Consider the following 16,435-nt stretch of genomic DNA (forward strand, 5'->3'; position numbering starts at 1 on the left):
CACATTTACTTTGTGTGGGTACTTGGTGAGACAGCATATTGAAATGAAAACTGGAATTTCTAATTTGCTTTGAAAAGATGTTCCAGCTTTCAGGAAAATCACAGGATTTAGGGTCTGGCTTCCTGGGGAAGAACATCCTGAAAAATGGCTGATTATGTGTGTGTCACTGTGCATGAGTCTGTCCTCAATCATTTTTGAATTGTACATCTCTGAGTTGAGAAAATTTTTACTGATCTACCCACAGTGTAGCAGGGGAGTGGGGAAATATGTTCCTTCTTCTTACACTTGGTAAAACAGTGGCTGGTGCTGATCCTGTGCTGGAATGTTCCAACATCCTCCTTCCACTGCAGCTGAAATTAATCTTAAGGCAATTTCTCCTGTTTCTAAATGAAAAGAAAATCTTCACATTCTGCAAAATGCAGCTATTGATCTGGCTCTAACCAGAGAAATCCTTTTGAAATGAATTTCCAATAAAGCAGTAAAATTTATTGTTTTAATAGATTTACAGTGCAAAACTTACTTGATAATGCAATAAAATGTTATCTCAATCATGGAACAGATTTGAGGGTACCTTTTAAATGAGCTGGTGTTTCCTCTTTGCAGAAACTCCAGTGCCAAGTCAGATGCAAGCTTATACCAAAAATACAGGTCTGGTGCAAGGTTATCCTTGTGACAAGTTTCCAGCAGGGACTGTAGGAGCAATTATTCTATTAGACCTATTAGTAATTTCTACTGTTACTGTTTCATAATGGCAGAAAGCTTCATTACTGGAAAAAACTGGTGGATGGCATGAGATTGAATTTAGTTTTAGAAAGTATGTTAGTAACTTTAAAGTGATTTTTCTGGAAAAATTAGGCTTGTCAACAATACACTTACATGTTAAAGAGAAATGTCTTAGCATTAGAAAACTTATTACCATCATTGGGATTTTTAAAATAAAATATTCATAAAGCCAGATCTGAATTTCAAAAAGAAAAATAGCCTTTAAATTCTGAAGTAATATATTCTCCCATCTCATTAAAAAGCAGAAATCTATCTTGGATCTTATATGCTCTTCCTCATTACAAGACTATTTATATAACACTCCGATAGACATCAGCTCTTCTTGGGCTTACAGCCCTTGAAAATCACATAAAATACTTTCCTCACTGTTTTAACCTATATAGCTAATTCTCCATTATTTATAGCACACAACAGCTCTGCTCTCAAGGTCACACTCCAAAGAAGGTTTTTGTTATATCTCAGAATTCCAATCAGCTGAAAGAAAAAAAAAAACATTACAGAAAATACAGTGAAGGCAATCAAGAACATAATATGGGTTTGGTATATGCTTTTCAAGGGTGGAGAGTTACTGAGGAGCTTTTTAGCTAAGGCTTTACTTTAATGGTACATTTAACTAATGCCAAACTGCACTGGACTTCAGTGAATGTCCATGTGATGTGCATGGAACTACCCAAGAAATTCATTCTGATAGGTTTTTTCGTTTGTGGTGTTTTCTGTTTTGGTTTGGGTTTTTTTGCAAAAATACCCTAAAAAAAAGGAGACCTTGGAGCTGTCCCTGCTTTGTATTCTGAACCTTGCTTTGCCGAGGTGCGTGTCCAGGCATTAATCCCAGAACAGGTTTCGTGGCAGTGTGTTATTCCAGGAGGGCAGAGAGCAGCTCACGGTGCGTGAGGCAGGCAGGACTAACCCTGCACTCACTGCTGCTTGCCAGATGGTTACCACAGGCACCAGACTATGGTTACCACAGACACCAGACTATGGTTACCACAGGCACCAGACTATGGTTACCACAGACACCAGACTATGGTAACCACAGACACCAGACTATGGTTACCACAGACACCAGACTATGGTTACCACAGGGCACCAGACTATGGTTACCACAGGGCACCAGATTATGGTTACCACAGGCACCAGACTATGGTTACCACAGGCACCAGATTTGAACCCTGCTGGCACTCTGAGGCTGCCATGGCACAAGTTTCTGTGACAGGTGGTGGGAGACAGAGGATTGGAATGTTGGAATGTTGGAATGCTGGAATGCTGGAATGCTGGAATGCTGGAATGTTGGAAGGGCTGGCCTTTGAGAACAGCTCTACGCTTGGCACACACACACTCTATTCTCTTAACAGCAGAATTAAATAGCCAAAGGACTGTGGAACCTGCTGTGGAGTTTTGGAAATTTGTATCAGGATTTAAACTGGCTTGGACTTGAACACAAAGCATAAAATAAGAAAAAGAAACAGGAAGGGCCAAGCTCACACTGGAGTTCAGCCCTCTCCAAAGAACAGGAACTCGTTAGGGCATGGCATGTTCTTCCAAGCTCCTAAAGTGGCTAAAGCTGCATGTCATTGCATATCCAGCAACCATGGCACTGGTAGCAATGTACCAGAAGAAAAGTCACCCTAATTCCAAGTCATCAAAGCTTCCAAGTCATCAAAATGGTATTATTTCTAAAACAAATAATTAGGTAGCTAACCAACCAAATAAGTAAATTCAATTGGATGTTGTTCTCATCCTTATATAAATATCCCATCCCTCTCTTTCTGTTGGAGATTTTATGCTGTCTTAAGAATGTGTTGTGGACTGCTGGCAAAAATGCTAAATATTCAAAATTCCCTGATTGTATATTTATGGCCTAGAACACTGTATGATTTATTTCACCTATTATCCACTGAAAGGGTTCATCGTTTATTTGTCCCTTTACTTTCTAGTCTGAGAAGGACATGGGAACAGCACCATGTAAAGAGGGATGCCCTTTCCTCCTCTTAGAGGATTCTCTCTTCTGAGCTGTCTGCAGAGCTGGGCCAGAATCTTCCCTGGGGAAATGCAGGCCTGCAGCATTTATCATGAATTGAATCATGGGTGCCCAGTGGGAATTAGATGAGTCTTTGGCCACTGCATCCAAGTGCTTCCCATCTATCTTTCCTGATAACGTTATTATTCTAATACCAGTGGTATATTGCAGTTCAACACCTTATCTTCAGGAGTGCCACAAGCTTCACAGCTTTGTTATGCACTGCTGCTGCCCATAATTCACCAGTGGCCTGCTAAACACCTGCTAATGGGATTGCTTTGATTTAAATTTGGAATAGGTCCTGTACTTCTGCTACTCATCAGTAAGAACCTATGCTTGTGGGAAAGAAACCAAATGCTTCTTATGTGAGAAAAACAAAACATACAGTGCTAGGGCAATTTTATAAGGACATCAAGCTCTATGGCTATTCAACAATTTTTCCTCTACCTCAAAATGTGTTTTCAGAGCATTACAGGTGTATCTCAAATGTATGAGAACTCTGGTGAGTTCCTCCTACAGTCTGTAGTTCCCATCATCTGGTTAAGAGTCTCCCAGTTTTGTATCTCACTATGGAATGTCTGGTTCTCATTAACTGAGATTCTCTGCATTTTGATAGATCTAAAAGCATCACTTTTTTCCCCCATGGGCCAAATCCTGACATTATTGAGCATCCTTTAGGTTTACAACAGCCAAGTCTTATGGGTTTCCCTTGAAAACAAACATGACAGCATCCATCAGCTTCATTCTTACTGTGTGTGCAAGTCCTGCTGACAAGGTGGCTCCTGATTTCACTTTGCTCTTTCACTCATAACCTTCTTTTTCCCACATGCCATGGCCAGAGGTCCTGAGTTGCAGAGCCAGCTTTGCATTAAATGCACAGAAATTGTACAAATGGTATCAGCCAAACCTCTATTTGTTATCTTCAGCCTCACACAGAAACTGGGGAACTGGCAGCCTCAAAAACCTTGTTTCTCTTTCATCTCTCTTTCCACCTTTTGTTCTGAAACATCTTACAGGGATTCAGCAGGGTCTCTTTTGTGTAGCCCCATATTTTCTGATAAATTTCTGAGAAATTTAACACTTCCTGACAGTCACAAGATTTCTGCAGACTCATGATGTGCAATTCCAGACCACAAGAGCATTTAGACTGAAGCTGCTCAGTTTTCACCTAGGGAAGAGACCCCTGTTTTAAGTACATATTATATTATTGGCTTTTCACAAATATTAAAATGAATGCTATATGTATAATGTTGGGAAACTTTACTGTATTAATATAGTTTATTTTATTTCTCCTATCAACAAAACTTAGAAATAGTGGTGTGATATATATATATATATATATATATATATATATATATATATATATATATTTCTTAGGCTGTAGCATGGTATTAAAATAAAGACTGCTTTTGTTCATGTAACTCAGAGAAGGAAAAGATAATCAGAAAACCACCTGCATTCTTGGATTATCCAGATGAAGATGGCAGTGACCAGAGCTCCAGGGGAGGAATTTATTAAACCTCTGTTATCTGGGAGTGTGAGACTGAACAGACCCAAAAGAAGATTGATCTGCTGGGGCAGGGCGGGAGTTGAAACTGAGGAAAGGGACATCTAAACTTAAGAGGAATGTTTGAATCATGCATAGAGATCTAGGAATATGCAACAGGCTGGTGCTGTTAGAGCCTTTGTTAGTAAGGTGTGCTCTTGGCTGAATGCTGAGGCACCCAGACTTATTTGTTCATTTGGTGTCCTAATTGTCTTTTCATTAAACTTTTTAAATTACACCAAAGAGGTGAACCTCGTTTTTCACACCTCCTAAGAAGGGTGGCAATAGAAAGAGCTGGATATGGGCAGAGTGCACATTTTGGTCCAGGGGAGAAGGGTAGGTTATCAGGACATGATGTGCCATTCTTTGTACCACCTGCACATTGTAGCTACCAAAGCACCACCAGGGTGTGGGACAGTCTGTGGAGCTGTTGTTTATGATGACAGCTGTTTATGACAAAAGAATCACTATGCTGGGATTGTTCACAGTGTTTTTATGCAATGAATCCCTCTAAAAACTAACGTAACTCAGGGCACTCATTGGTGTCATGGACATCTGTGCTACGGCTGGGGTTAGTGAAGAGCCCCAGACTCAGTTCCTCACTGAACACTGCTGTTCCCATCACCAGCACAGCTCCCACTTTGTGAGAGTCTGAAGGACTTCTCAGCCTCAGTGTGCTGCAAAGATCTCTTGGATTTGCTAATTAATCTTTATTCTAGTCCACCAATATGAATACTTTGCACTATGTGGCACCTCCCACATGGAAATTCCAAGGCAACTCAGAAATAGTGGCTAACCCAGATAAGAGGGTCACCACTCAGATGGGAAACCTGAGGCTTTTGTCACTCAGTTGTCTTCCCAAAGTGCCTGGGAAATGAATGGCAGCATTGAAGCAGCCTTAGAGCAGATTTAGAGCTCCAGCTGTGAACTGCCTGCTAACAGCAGTTAAAGCACCAGCTGGGCAGGTGCTCTCTGCAGTACCATTGTTACCTTCCCTTACCAGAGCTGATACCTCAGGATTTTAGCTTTTATATTTGTCATGTATCTGTAATCCTGCAGTTCTTTAGTGTGTAACTCCAAACTCCACACACAGTGTGAGCTGCTGCTTTCCCATGTTGCTCAGACACAGCAATTCCTCTCCAGGCCTGGCAATCAAGGACACCTCACTGCCTCAGGCCTGAGAGATGGAAACAAAAGGGAGTTGGGGCAGCAAACTTGGGGGAAATGAGTTCATTCCCTGAAGCTGAAGGAATTGGAAGATGAACCCCCAATGTGCAAATGGACCAAACTGATAAAAGTGTGAAAACCTGTGACCCATCATCCATTTTTGGGTGCAGCCCCTGGGGGGCTTTGTCTGCCCTAAATGTACCTGAAGGCCCTTCAATAAACAGAACTGCTTTTTATTCCCTTGATTTTGTCTGGCCTCTGTTTTTAGGTAGCCCCATAAAGGCATCAGAGGTACCAAAGTTACTGCATTCTGGCAAGTCAGAAACTCAAATTTAGTATGTGTCCAGCTGTGATTTTCACTGGCAGCTTCTGCAAGCGAGGGAGCAGTGAGAGCAACCCATCACCACATGGGCCAGTGTCTCTGGGGGTGCACTGGCCACGAGGGCACCAGCCTTCTCCTCTTTGCAAGCAGCGTTTTCCTTGACTGGGCACTCACTGTCCACCTTGAGTTGACAGTGGTTGAAACCCAATGCAACTTGAAGGGAAAATAAATGGAAATATGCCACCCTTAGCTAAAATAACATTTTAAAAAGGAAGGTAGAGTTTTGGTGATTCGTAACAAGAATTGTGACAGAGAAGAGAGGTCACCCTGAAAATTTAAGGAGTCTTAAGCAGGATTTAATTTGTACAAAAGGATCTGCAATGCACCTTGAGGCAACAGAGCTATAAATCATCCTGTTTCAGGGCTCATTTATCACCACAGTTCACCCCAGGATTTGGAAAAGGAGGTAGAAGCCTTCCAGCTGTTTCAAGCAGCAAAGTGTCATTGATAAACGCAAGCCTGCAAAGTAAACAATAAAATATCCATTATAAGTAAGACAGTTGCAAGGAGGCTGCATGGAATTGGGTTTCCTGTGCCTTGTCTAGATAGTGTCTTCTTCCTCACTGCTGACACCGACTCCTGTGCATTTGGAGCAGTCCTTGCAGCTGAAAACAGGTGATCCAGACTTCACACCCACTTTTTTCTGGGTAGGAGGTGGGCAGGGAGGGAGCAAGGCTGGAGAGAGGAGCAGTTCCTGTCCTGCTGTCCTTGCCAGGCTCCTGCAGCACACCCAGAGCCAGCATTACCACCTGCACTCATTTCCCTCTGTAGAGAAATCTCTGGAAGCCAGTGTTTGCTCAGGGAGGGAGTGACAATGAAGCTAGTGAAAAGAGCTACCCCCAGATAAAGGCACTGGTGAGAGAAGTACCTTCTGGCCAGGTGGGGAGGCAGTGCTGGCTCTGGGTTCTGCTGCCCTTGCAGGTGCCAGCTGGGGCAGATCAGTGTGGGCAGCTGCTGCTGGCTGGGATTCACTGTTCCAAATGGATCTGGGGGTTTAGGTAAGTCCCTGCCCCTTGCCCAGGCCTCTGGCAGCAGGCAGTAGCTTTACTGAGGTGGCCAGAACCCCAAAGCCCACTCTTGTTCACAAGTTCTTTAATAATGATTTGGTGGATTATAGAATGAATTATTTATTTAACAGACACAAAGCTAACAGACGTAAGACTTAAACTAATACTGCACAGACATAAGACTTAAAACAAACTAATACTACACAGGAATAAAGACAAAAGTAGACTGCTGGTAGTTATATACAGCATGGGGTTAAAGGTACCATTAATTTTACAGCTAGGAAAGAAATAATATAACTTAGGATTCAATGTATGTTACCATCCAGTTGTTGGTGGGGTACACATCAAGATCCTCTCCCTCAGTTCCCAGGAAAGTCACTTCAGAATCTGTATCCAAACTCCAGGGAGAAGTCCTGGACACCTGTCAGGGTGTGTGTAGAAGGCTTCTGCCTCTGTCATAACTCATGTGTTTTTTATAGTTTCTAGAACAGAGTCACCCTGTGGCATAGAGATAGTTAACACATGGGAGAGGAACACCTCACTGTATCAATTTTGGACAGAAATGCAGCTACATGATGGATATCAGAGATTTTAATAACTTTTCATGTGACCAAATCACAACATAATGCCTTCCACATGTCCATATACAGCACCCAGCACAGTAAACTCCCACTTCTTAAATCTCAACACTAACCATGTAGAGTATAAATTCAGCCAGGATAGTTTGTGGCTTTATTGTAGCAAAGACTTCTCATGTTTGTCCAAGGTGTTAGTTGCCATTGCATGTTAAAGCTGTTGTAAACTCCCTGCAACTCCTTTAATTAGTAAAAATTAAGATGTGTGTATGTAAACATGCTGGATAAGAGAATATGGAAGGCTGAGCTTTGTCTGCTGCTCTCTCCTGCTATGAGTGATGGAAACCCAGTGTAAGTCCACAGCACCAGTTCTCTGACATTGTGTTGCTGCCACAGAGCAGACTGGAAAGCCAAGGAAATATCCAAAGTCAAAGTCAGTTTAGTAGAAAAAAGAACAAGTTATTTATCACCAATAGATAATAAGAATCTATAGACTTGCCTTAGTGCCTATTTGTTCTGGGGGAATTCAAGCCACAAATTATGGATGATTCCTTCATTGTAAAGATTTATGACTAAAAAATTACAATACCTTTTCTTTAATTGTTCGTAAAAATTCATGGATATTGTTAAGGAGCATAATTTTTCAGACTGCTTTTGGACATTATTTTTACTAGGTACTATTGTATTGTAGGACTATTTATGTTTTGCCAGCAATCTAGTTACTGCATTATTAGTTAAGCTCATTAGCCTGAGTGACTGAAGGCAGACTCATGTGCTGCAGAAAGCTCCTCTGCAGTCCAGCTTGTCTTGGATGCCTTCTGCTGGCCAGAGGAATCCAGCCCATTTTCAGAAACACCACTGGTTTTTCACAGCACTGAGTTTGTCTGACAAGGAGCCTTAAGTCTTGACAGAGCAGCTTTTCACCTGGTGTAGAGGAGCTGGAATGTTTTCCCTTCTGCTCAGTAAAATTCTGGCCCTCTGGTTGTATCACTTCATTAAAAACAATTGCTGCAGTTTAAACTGATCAAGAAGGAAACATTTTTCAAGCCTTCTAAACCGGAGAGCAAGTGGAGTTGGCTGGTGTTTAATTAATTTATCACCATCTTGTGAAAATTCCTTGTTTTCTGTAGCAGCCATCAGCCCTTCTAGAAAGCACAAGATGCATAAGACAGCCATGTAGCTAATCTGAGTAAATAACAAGAATTGAGTGTATTCTGGCAGGATTCTGTAACTTCAGGGAAATCAGCCTGGTTACACGTGGCTCACGCACCAGAGCCAAGCGCCCTGATGACTTCATCTGTTTCAGCAAGATAGAAATGTCTTCAGGCTCTGAGCTCCTGTGGCAGGCACAGATGGACCAGGGGCAGGGGAAGGCTCTGCTGGCTGCTCACTGCACATCCTCACCCTTCCCTGGTCACATCAGGGCTGCTGATCACAGCCTTACACAGCAAACTCTGCACATCTCTTATTTTCACTTAGTAACTGGTCAGAGTAGGGGTGTTCTCCTTTCTGGTTTGCCCCAAATTTATTTAGTTTTTTTTCTTTTAAAAGAAGTTTATCCCAACAGTTATTTCTAGGAATCCATTACCTAATCTATCAACTAATTGGCTTTTTTATTTTTGGTCCTCAGGCTTTCATTTTGTTTACAGTTGGACAATCCTAGTCAGTAGGTCAGGTTCAGCCCTGCTGTGAACCTTAAGGCGAGATCATAAATACCAATTCTTCTGGGTCTGTGGCCCCAAATCACTTCTGATTGAGTTGTACGGTCTCAGCAGAGTTTGGCTGGGAGGTTATATGGGCTATTAGTCAGTGTGGAAATGTAGACAAGATATTAAAAGTAATTGCTTTCAAACTTGCTCTGAATTATGGTTTAGGAGACAAAAACAAACCACACTGACTTTCCCCTGGCTTCTTCACTGGCAGCCTCCAGAATTACCCCAACCCCAAGCAGAGCCTGGATCCTCCCAGCCTCAGTTCATGAACATCTGACAGGCAGGAGCTGAGGATGGTGTTATGGCAGCCCTCTTCCCCTGCTTGTTAAACACAACTGTACTAATTTATCCAGCAAGGTGGAAACCCTTGGGGGAAATTGGGCAGTTGTGCCTGATGACAAGGTTGTGTGAATTTTCCTTTTATTTTTTTCCAGCCAGCTCCCCCTGTGCTGGGGCTTTCCAGTCTGTGGTTCTCATCTGGGATGCAATTTATCATTTCTGAAGGGCTCACACTGTCTTCACTCCTGCACAGGATTGGATTGGAGTCAGGCTGAACCCTAATCACTACTTGGTACTCCAGATCTGAGTTTTTTTCTGGGCAGACTGAAAGCCGTGCTGAGCTGTGCACCGGTGATTTTCTCTGTCTCAGCAAACTCCCCCCAAATGTTTCCTGCCTTGCCAATGAGCCCTAATTTTCCAATGGCAAAAGGCCAGAACATCCTTATCCCAGCAAGTTTAGCAGACCCCCTGCAGGTCCTGATGCACTGCTACAGTCTGTTATCTTCCCATCACTCTCAGAGTGTAAGTTATTGATTATCCTGCCAGGGGTTGCTAAACCAGAAAATTTTGATCCCTCAAATGAAAGCGTGTATCACGACTTATTTACTGAACTGCAGCCAGTTTATCCAGAACATTTTTCTGCTATATGTGAGAGAGAATGACTGCCTTCAGGCCTGGCAAGTTGGGAAAAATAATTGTAGTGAGTTTCTTTATCTCAGCTAGAGGCTGAGGCCAAATTAAATCTGACCTGTTGTTGGGAGGGCTTGGAGCAGTTTGTACCATACTGTGGTTCCACACCTTTCCAGTCCTGGCTCCTCCTGAGGGGCTGTGGCACTGCCTGCTGGTGCCACTGGCACAGGGATGCTCAGCTGTGTCCCCTGCATGTCCCTCGCTGCCTTGTGCAAGGCAAAAGGCAGGAGCAGTCCCTGCTCTGGAGCCCAGGACACACAGGATCCCAGGGCAGTCTGGGCAAGGATGTGTGGAGCATTTCAGAATACCAGACTCCAGGCAAGTCCAATTTTAGTGCTTCTAATACAAGCCAAAGTTGCATTTTAAAAGCCTCTCCAAACAGGATCAACTGTTTCACTGCAGTGGGAGAAGCTGAAGAAGTTGGAGAAGTGGATTTAGTGCTGGCTTCACCACCAGACCCTGACTTTCTTGACTGGACAGCAGAAGTTGTTCCCAGGTTTGGCAAACCTCAAACCTTGTGGTTTGAGCCAGTGGCTTGTGCTTTATGGACTTGTCTGAGAGTGCATTAACTCCTGCTTTCCAGTTTCCCAGCTGCGTTCCCTGCTATCAGAGACACATTTCAAAGCAAAAAGAGCACCATGTTAAAAATAGCAGTGCTTGCTTTCGGATCAAGGAAGCAGCTCCTGCATTTGTTTTAAAAACATACAAATAATTTTAAAAATCTTGACTCATTTGAAGTGTTGACTTTCAGAATATATTCCACAAATCAGAGCAGAGATCTTGGGTGTTTGACAAATAATTCCAAGATTAATACAGATATATATCCCTGAGTGCAAGGACTTTAATCAATCCCTAATCTCCCAGAGAAGTAGTTTGGCTTTACCTGACAGCACTGTGAAAGATTATCTCTGTCTATGTGACTGGTGTAGTAATAGCAAAAGCCATTTCCTCTTTTTATTACTATTCAATTTTTAGTAAAGAGAGCCCACAGTTGCTGAAAGCCACACTGAGAGCCCTCAATTGAACACAGAAGGCTTTGGATCCAGCCCTTGGATACTTCTCTACTAATAAATTAGGCCTAACGAGGCTGGCAACAGCTCTCTGAGTCTGAAGGTCTTTGAAACTCCTGAAGCCCCAGCAGTTAAGCCTTGGACTGAAAAAACACCTGTAAATGTGAGAGCAGAAGGGAGCTGGGAGCCACCTGAGAGCTGCAGCCCCAAGATCTGCTCTCCTCCCTCTGCACAGAGGAGCAGCTGCCCTGTGCTGCTGCTCTCCCCAAGCCCTGAGCTCCTTTCTGGGCAGCACAGCAGAAGGGGATGGATTGCCTTGGAGTCCTTTCCAGAGCATTGGTTTGCCACTAACCCAAAGCAAACTGCTTGCTTTATTAGCTGTGTAATTAAAATGAGAGACCCTAACATAGCATCCTGCACAAAAATAATAACAGAAGTCCAACAGGAAGAGGTTGTTTAAACTCCAGCACATTCTGCAAGATGAGCTTCAGTAATAACTCACCAAATAGATTCTGTGATATGATGCACCACAACGACTAAAAATCTAACAGAATACTAATGGAAGTGCTGTCTGTTTGCATTATATATTCCTCTATAATATGTTCTTTATTATCTATTTTATATATTAATATATTAATAGAAGCATTTTACAGTAGCATTACAGAGGATCAGAAAAAACAGCTGCTAATAAACATTTTCACTATGGTTTGGTTCTTTTGGATTTGGATTGTGAAACCCAAGATACACCCACAGCAGAACAAACTGAATTAATGTGCCATGTACTTATGTTCTGATCATGCAACATCCTTGAAACTGGTGGGGTGATCCAGTGTCCATGGATTAACCCAGCAGTGGTACAACAGCATTGTGAACGCTCCCTCTTCACCATTTAGGACCATGGCTAATGCTGGCTGAGACCACAGCACTGCTGTGCTCAGCATTTTACTCAGCTGGGAGATTCCTGAAAGGAATTTAGCATTTAAACCGAGGAGATACAAATAACCAGGCTTAAAAATAGGGGAAAAACAAAGCAAAGCTGGGGAAATGGGAGAGCAGTCTCAGTGCTGAAAAGACAATTCCACTGCACCCAAACACTGCACCAAACTTTCCACTGGGTGTGTGGTGTTTGACCTCATCTCCAGGTGCTGCTGCAAGGAATACAGGAGCTGTAAAACTCCATGCCCTGGGGTTTTAACTGAACAGACCCTGGGCATCTTTGCAGGGGGGCTACCCATGGAAACCTAAGGCTGGATTTCAAAATCCCATTTTGCTGAAGTGGACTGCTGAATTGAAAAGCTAATACAGTTAAGAGAACATGGATGGATCCACCCTGGCATCCCAGTTTTGGACACACATGTGTAATATTACAGAACAGTTGGATTAGCAGATATATTTTTCTTTAAATCTGAAGGTCCAGATTGTGGTCTGAGAGCAAGCAAGGGGAGCTGCTCTCTGAGAGCCCTGCAGGTGACTGAACGTGGGGTTTCCAGATGTGCAGTGTAACTGCAGCTGTGCAGCTGTGCCAGGGGAGCACTTTGCAGCAAAGCTGAGACTTTGCATGCATATTTCCAGCAGACTGGCAATCTGCACAACCCAGCCATAAACCACTGCAAATCTAATAAGGAATCAAGCCCAGTGTCAGCTGTGGCCACTGTATCACTGCATCTGAAAATACAGCTCGGTTGTGCCTTGACCTTTTCTGTTTGGAATTTGGATTTTCCAGCCCTTCTTTCATCTGTTTACAGAACCAGACCCTCAGGGAAAATATATAATATATAAAAAATAAATAAATCTTTTCCCCAGTTCATGCTCATGACATCAAATGATGCAATAAAATGAAATCTCTTTCCTGCTTTCTTCCCTTTCAATATTTATTCTGGGGATTTATTGTTTTCCATCCTTTTCATTCAAGGTTTCCCTCTGATAGATCACCTCACCGTGGAGCATTTCTCATACTCTCCATGAATTACATCTCAAGCTATTATTTTAAAATGTACTTGGAGCTGCTTTAAGCTGAAGACAGAGCAGAGATTTTCATTTTTCTTTCAAACTCTGCTGGACCTGCTCCACCAAAATTTCTACTCCATTTTTAGTTGAAACATTGTTAACATAGAACAGCATTTCCAGCAGATGCATGAAGACCAAAAAGCTTCTGTATGTTTACACGTGGGCTGTGTCCCCACAGGGCTGTGCTAGTGTCAGAAACATTTCTGCTGTCCTGAACGGAATTCTCAGCTGGCACAAATGGGAATTCATGTGCTCTGCAGGAACACCACACTGCCAATACTGCTGGCTGCCATCCAAACCTTCTTCCAAGTTTTCTTCAACCTTGCTTATCTCAAGGGAGGAAAATCAGCGAGGATATGAAGTGTCTTAGATCCAGTTTAGATCCTCACAGGGATTTAATACGCCCAGTCCAGAGAACAGGAGCAAAGTGACTTAAAGCAGGATTTCTCTGATAGTTCAGCATCACTGCTGCTATCCAGGAAAGTCCCTGAGCTGCCCAGCCCCAGGGGACCCCTCCTTTCCCCTGCCCACCCCAGGAGGCTGCCTGGCAGCACAGAGCTGTGACAGCCACTGGGCTGGGAGCTGTTCTGGGGTGCTGGGAACTGTTCTGGGGGTGTTCTGGGGCTGTTCTGGGGTGCTGGGGCTGTTCTGGGGTGCTGGGGCTGTTCTGGGTCTGTTCTGGGGTGATGGGGGCTGTTCTGGGGGTGCTTTGGAGCTGTTCTGGGGGTGCTGGGAACTGTTCTGGGGGTGCTCTGGGGCTGTTCTGGGAGCGCTGGGGCTGTTCTGGGGTGATGGGGGCTATTCTGGGGGTGCTTTGGAGCAGTTCTGAGGGTGCTCTGGGGCTGTTCTGGGGGTGCTGGGAACTGTTCTGGGGTGATGGGGGCTATTCTGGGGGTGCTTTGGAGCAGTTCTGGGGGTGTTCTGGGGCTGTTCTGGGGGTGTTGGGAACTGTTCTGGGGTGATGGGGGCTATTCTGGGGGTGCTTTGGAACAGTTCTGGGGGTGTTCTGGGGCTGTTCTGGGGGTGTTCTGGGGCTGTTCTGGGAACTGTTCTGGGGTGCTGGGGCTGTTCTGGGGGTGCTCTGGGGCTGTTCTGGGGGTGCTCTGGGGCTGTTCTGGGGTGCTGCAGGGCTCACCAGGGCAGCTCAGCCCTCTTGCTGTGTTTGTGTCTGAGGGGCTCTGGGCACAACAAGGCCATGGTGCTCTGGTGCTGTCTCCTCCCCTGAGTGAGACCTGGGGCTTTCTCACAGAGCACCAGCAGGAAGATTGCCAGCTGCTTGTATTTATTGAAGAGATCTGAGGTTGTGTTTTCCCTCCTGTGGACAAGCTCTCAGAGGCTGTCCCTGCTGTGGCTGCTGCCTCTAACCTGCTGACAGAGGGGTGGCTCCTCCTTGTGCACTCTGAGGTGTCCAGAGAGGACAGAGGGGGGAAAACTGCCTCCCATCTCTGCCCAAGGGAATTCCATAAAACTAAAATTGTTAGTATCAATATTATTTTTATTTTTATTTTTATTTTTATTTTTATTTTTATTTTTATTTTTATTTTTATTTTTATTTTTATTTTTGTTAGTAACTATATGGGTTCTGTTCCTAAATGCAGGCAGGAGAGTTTTAGGGTCCCCTGAGCCTTTTCACCCCAGTCAACTTTTTTTTGTTGTTGTTCTTAATAAAAAAACCTAGAAAATATTTTATCCCATGAGTTAACCATCCAGCCATATCAAGGCTTTAAGCTTTCAACACCAGGCCCATTGATGAGTTCAGGTTTTCAGAATAATCCCAGGCAATAAAAGCTATTTATGTCTTTCCTTGAGAGCCTCAAGGTAGTGCAGCAGCACTTGCTTGACCAGAAAGTAATTCACTACCATGTAATTAGCAGCTCATGCAAGAGACAATCATACTGAAATAAGGATATGCCATGAGCTGTGATGAGGACTTAAGGCAGTGACATACACAGAAAGCTCATTCAGAAATTGAAGCACATTGCCTTTTGTTTGTAGAGCAGCTTCTGAATGCAATGTGCACGTTACAGCTTCATGACCACCACTCATATATTGCAGATGAGCTGGATCAATAAGCAAGACTTTACAATAGTTTTGTTGACACCATTTTTATATAAAATTTGTAATCATTCAAAGGGTGTCCTTGTGGTCTGCTGAAGAATATTGACTTTGAAATGTTGCAGTTCTGCATATTCAGGTAGAAACAGGATTCAAAGAATCTGTTTATCCAGCTAAGACAAGTAAACAAGCATTGGGACCTCTCTGTTCTCTCCTCATAAGCTGCTCATATACTGGGATATGAGAAAACAGCTGGCCAAAAACCTGTTTGCTCATTAAGTTCTGATGGCAAAATAATGAGAGTCAGAGGCTTTTTGCAGTCAGGTCATTAGAAATTAAATGGGAGTCTTTTCCAAGTGCATGGAATTGTCAGCCTGCTGTCAGCCTGCTCCCCATCCAAACCTGAGCTGTGTGTGACTAAAGGAGAGATGATTGTGGCAGGATGCCTGGCTGAAGATTAGATCTAAAATAAATACACTCTCCTATACTGCCAGCTCTTCAACATGCAGGTGTTGAAATCACCAAGAGCCTTGGAAACCTCTCCTTTGTGGCAGGGCTTGCACACCAAGCTGGTCACCAGCGTGGCCAAAGCTTCTGTTTCTGGCTTGCCAAGCAAGCACAAACCCACATGCTCAGGAGGGCAGACCTCCCTCCAGCCCACATTTCAGCAAACATCACTGGTGTATGGCCATCCAGACACTGCAGAGGGTTTCTGATCTACAATACTTGCCTGCAGAGCCTGGCTAACAAATACGAGTTTAAGCTCTGAGCCCACTCTCACAGAAGTTGCTCAGTCTCTAAAAGCAGCATCTTCTGAGAGCACACAGCTCTAGCAGCTTAATTCATACCTGCATTAGATAACACCACATGGGAGACAAAACACAGAGACAGGAATTACTTGTTTCAACTGCATCTCTAGGTCTAGTGGTTTCCACTGATGTTAAGCACTCTTCTGTCACCAAAGGCTTTTCCACTGAGTTTATCAATGCTGTCAGGAAAATTCACCCAGGCACTTACAGCTTAGGCTATGGATATAATCAGGGACAGGTCCATGCCTGTAACAAACTCGAGTGGCTCTGTCTGGAACCCATGGAGCTGTATGGATCCATTGCCCCACTGGTGTAAGGCTCAGGGTAAGCCAAGGTGCTTTAAGCTAAGCTTTAAGTTTGAAAAACTGCCTCCATTTCTCTGCCTAATCCTTCAAA

General features: G+C 43.7%; 1 long non-coding RNA gene across 1 annotated transcript; it reads right to left on the reverse strand.

Annotated features, from left to right (window-relative positions):
- Positions 1–210: 210 nt before the first annotated feature.
- LOC111933767 (uncharacterized) lies at positions 211–654 on the reverse strand. The gene is made up of 2 exons (XR_015274496.1): positions 572–654; positions 211–383 (listed from the first exon to the last, which is right to left on the reverse strand). It is a non-coding gene; the product is annotated as an uncharacterized LOC111933767 (long non-coding RNA).
- Positions 655–16,435: the final 15,781 nt, after the last annotated feature.

Source organism: Cyanistes caeruleus, chromosome 10, assembly GCF_971803275.1.
Source record: "Cyanistes caeruleus chromosome 10, bCyaCae1.hap1.1, whole genome shotgun sequence".
Taxonomy (NCBI): Eukaryota; Metazoa; Chordata; class Aves; order Passeriformes; family Paridae; genus Cyanistes; species Cyanistes caeruleus.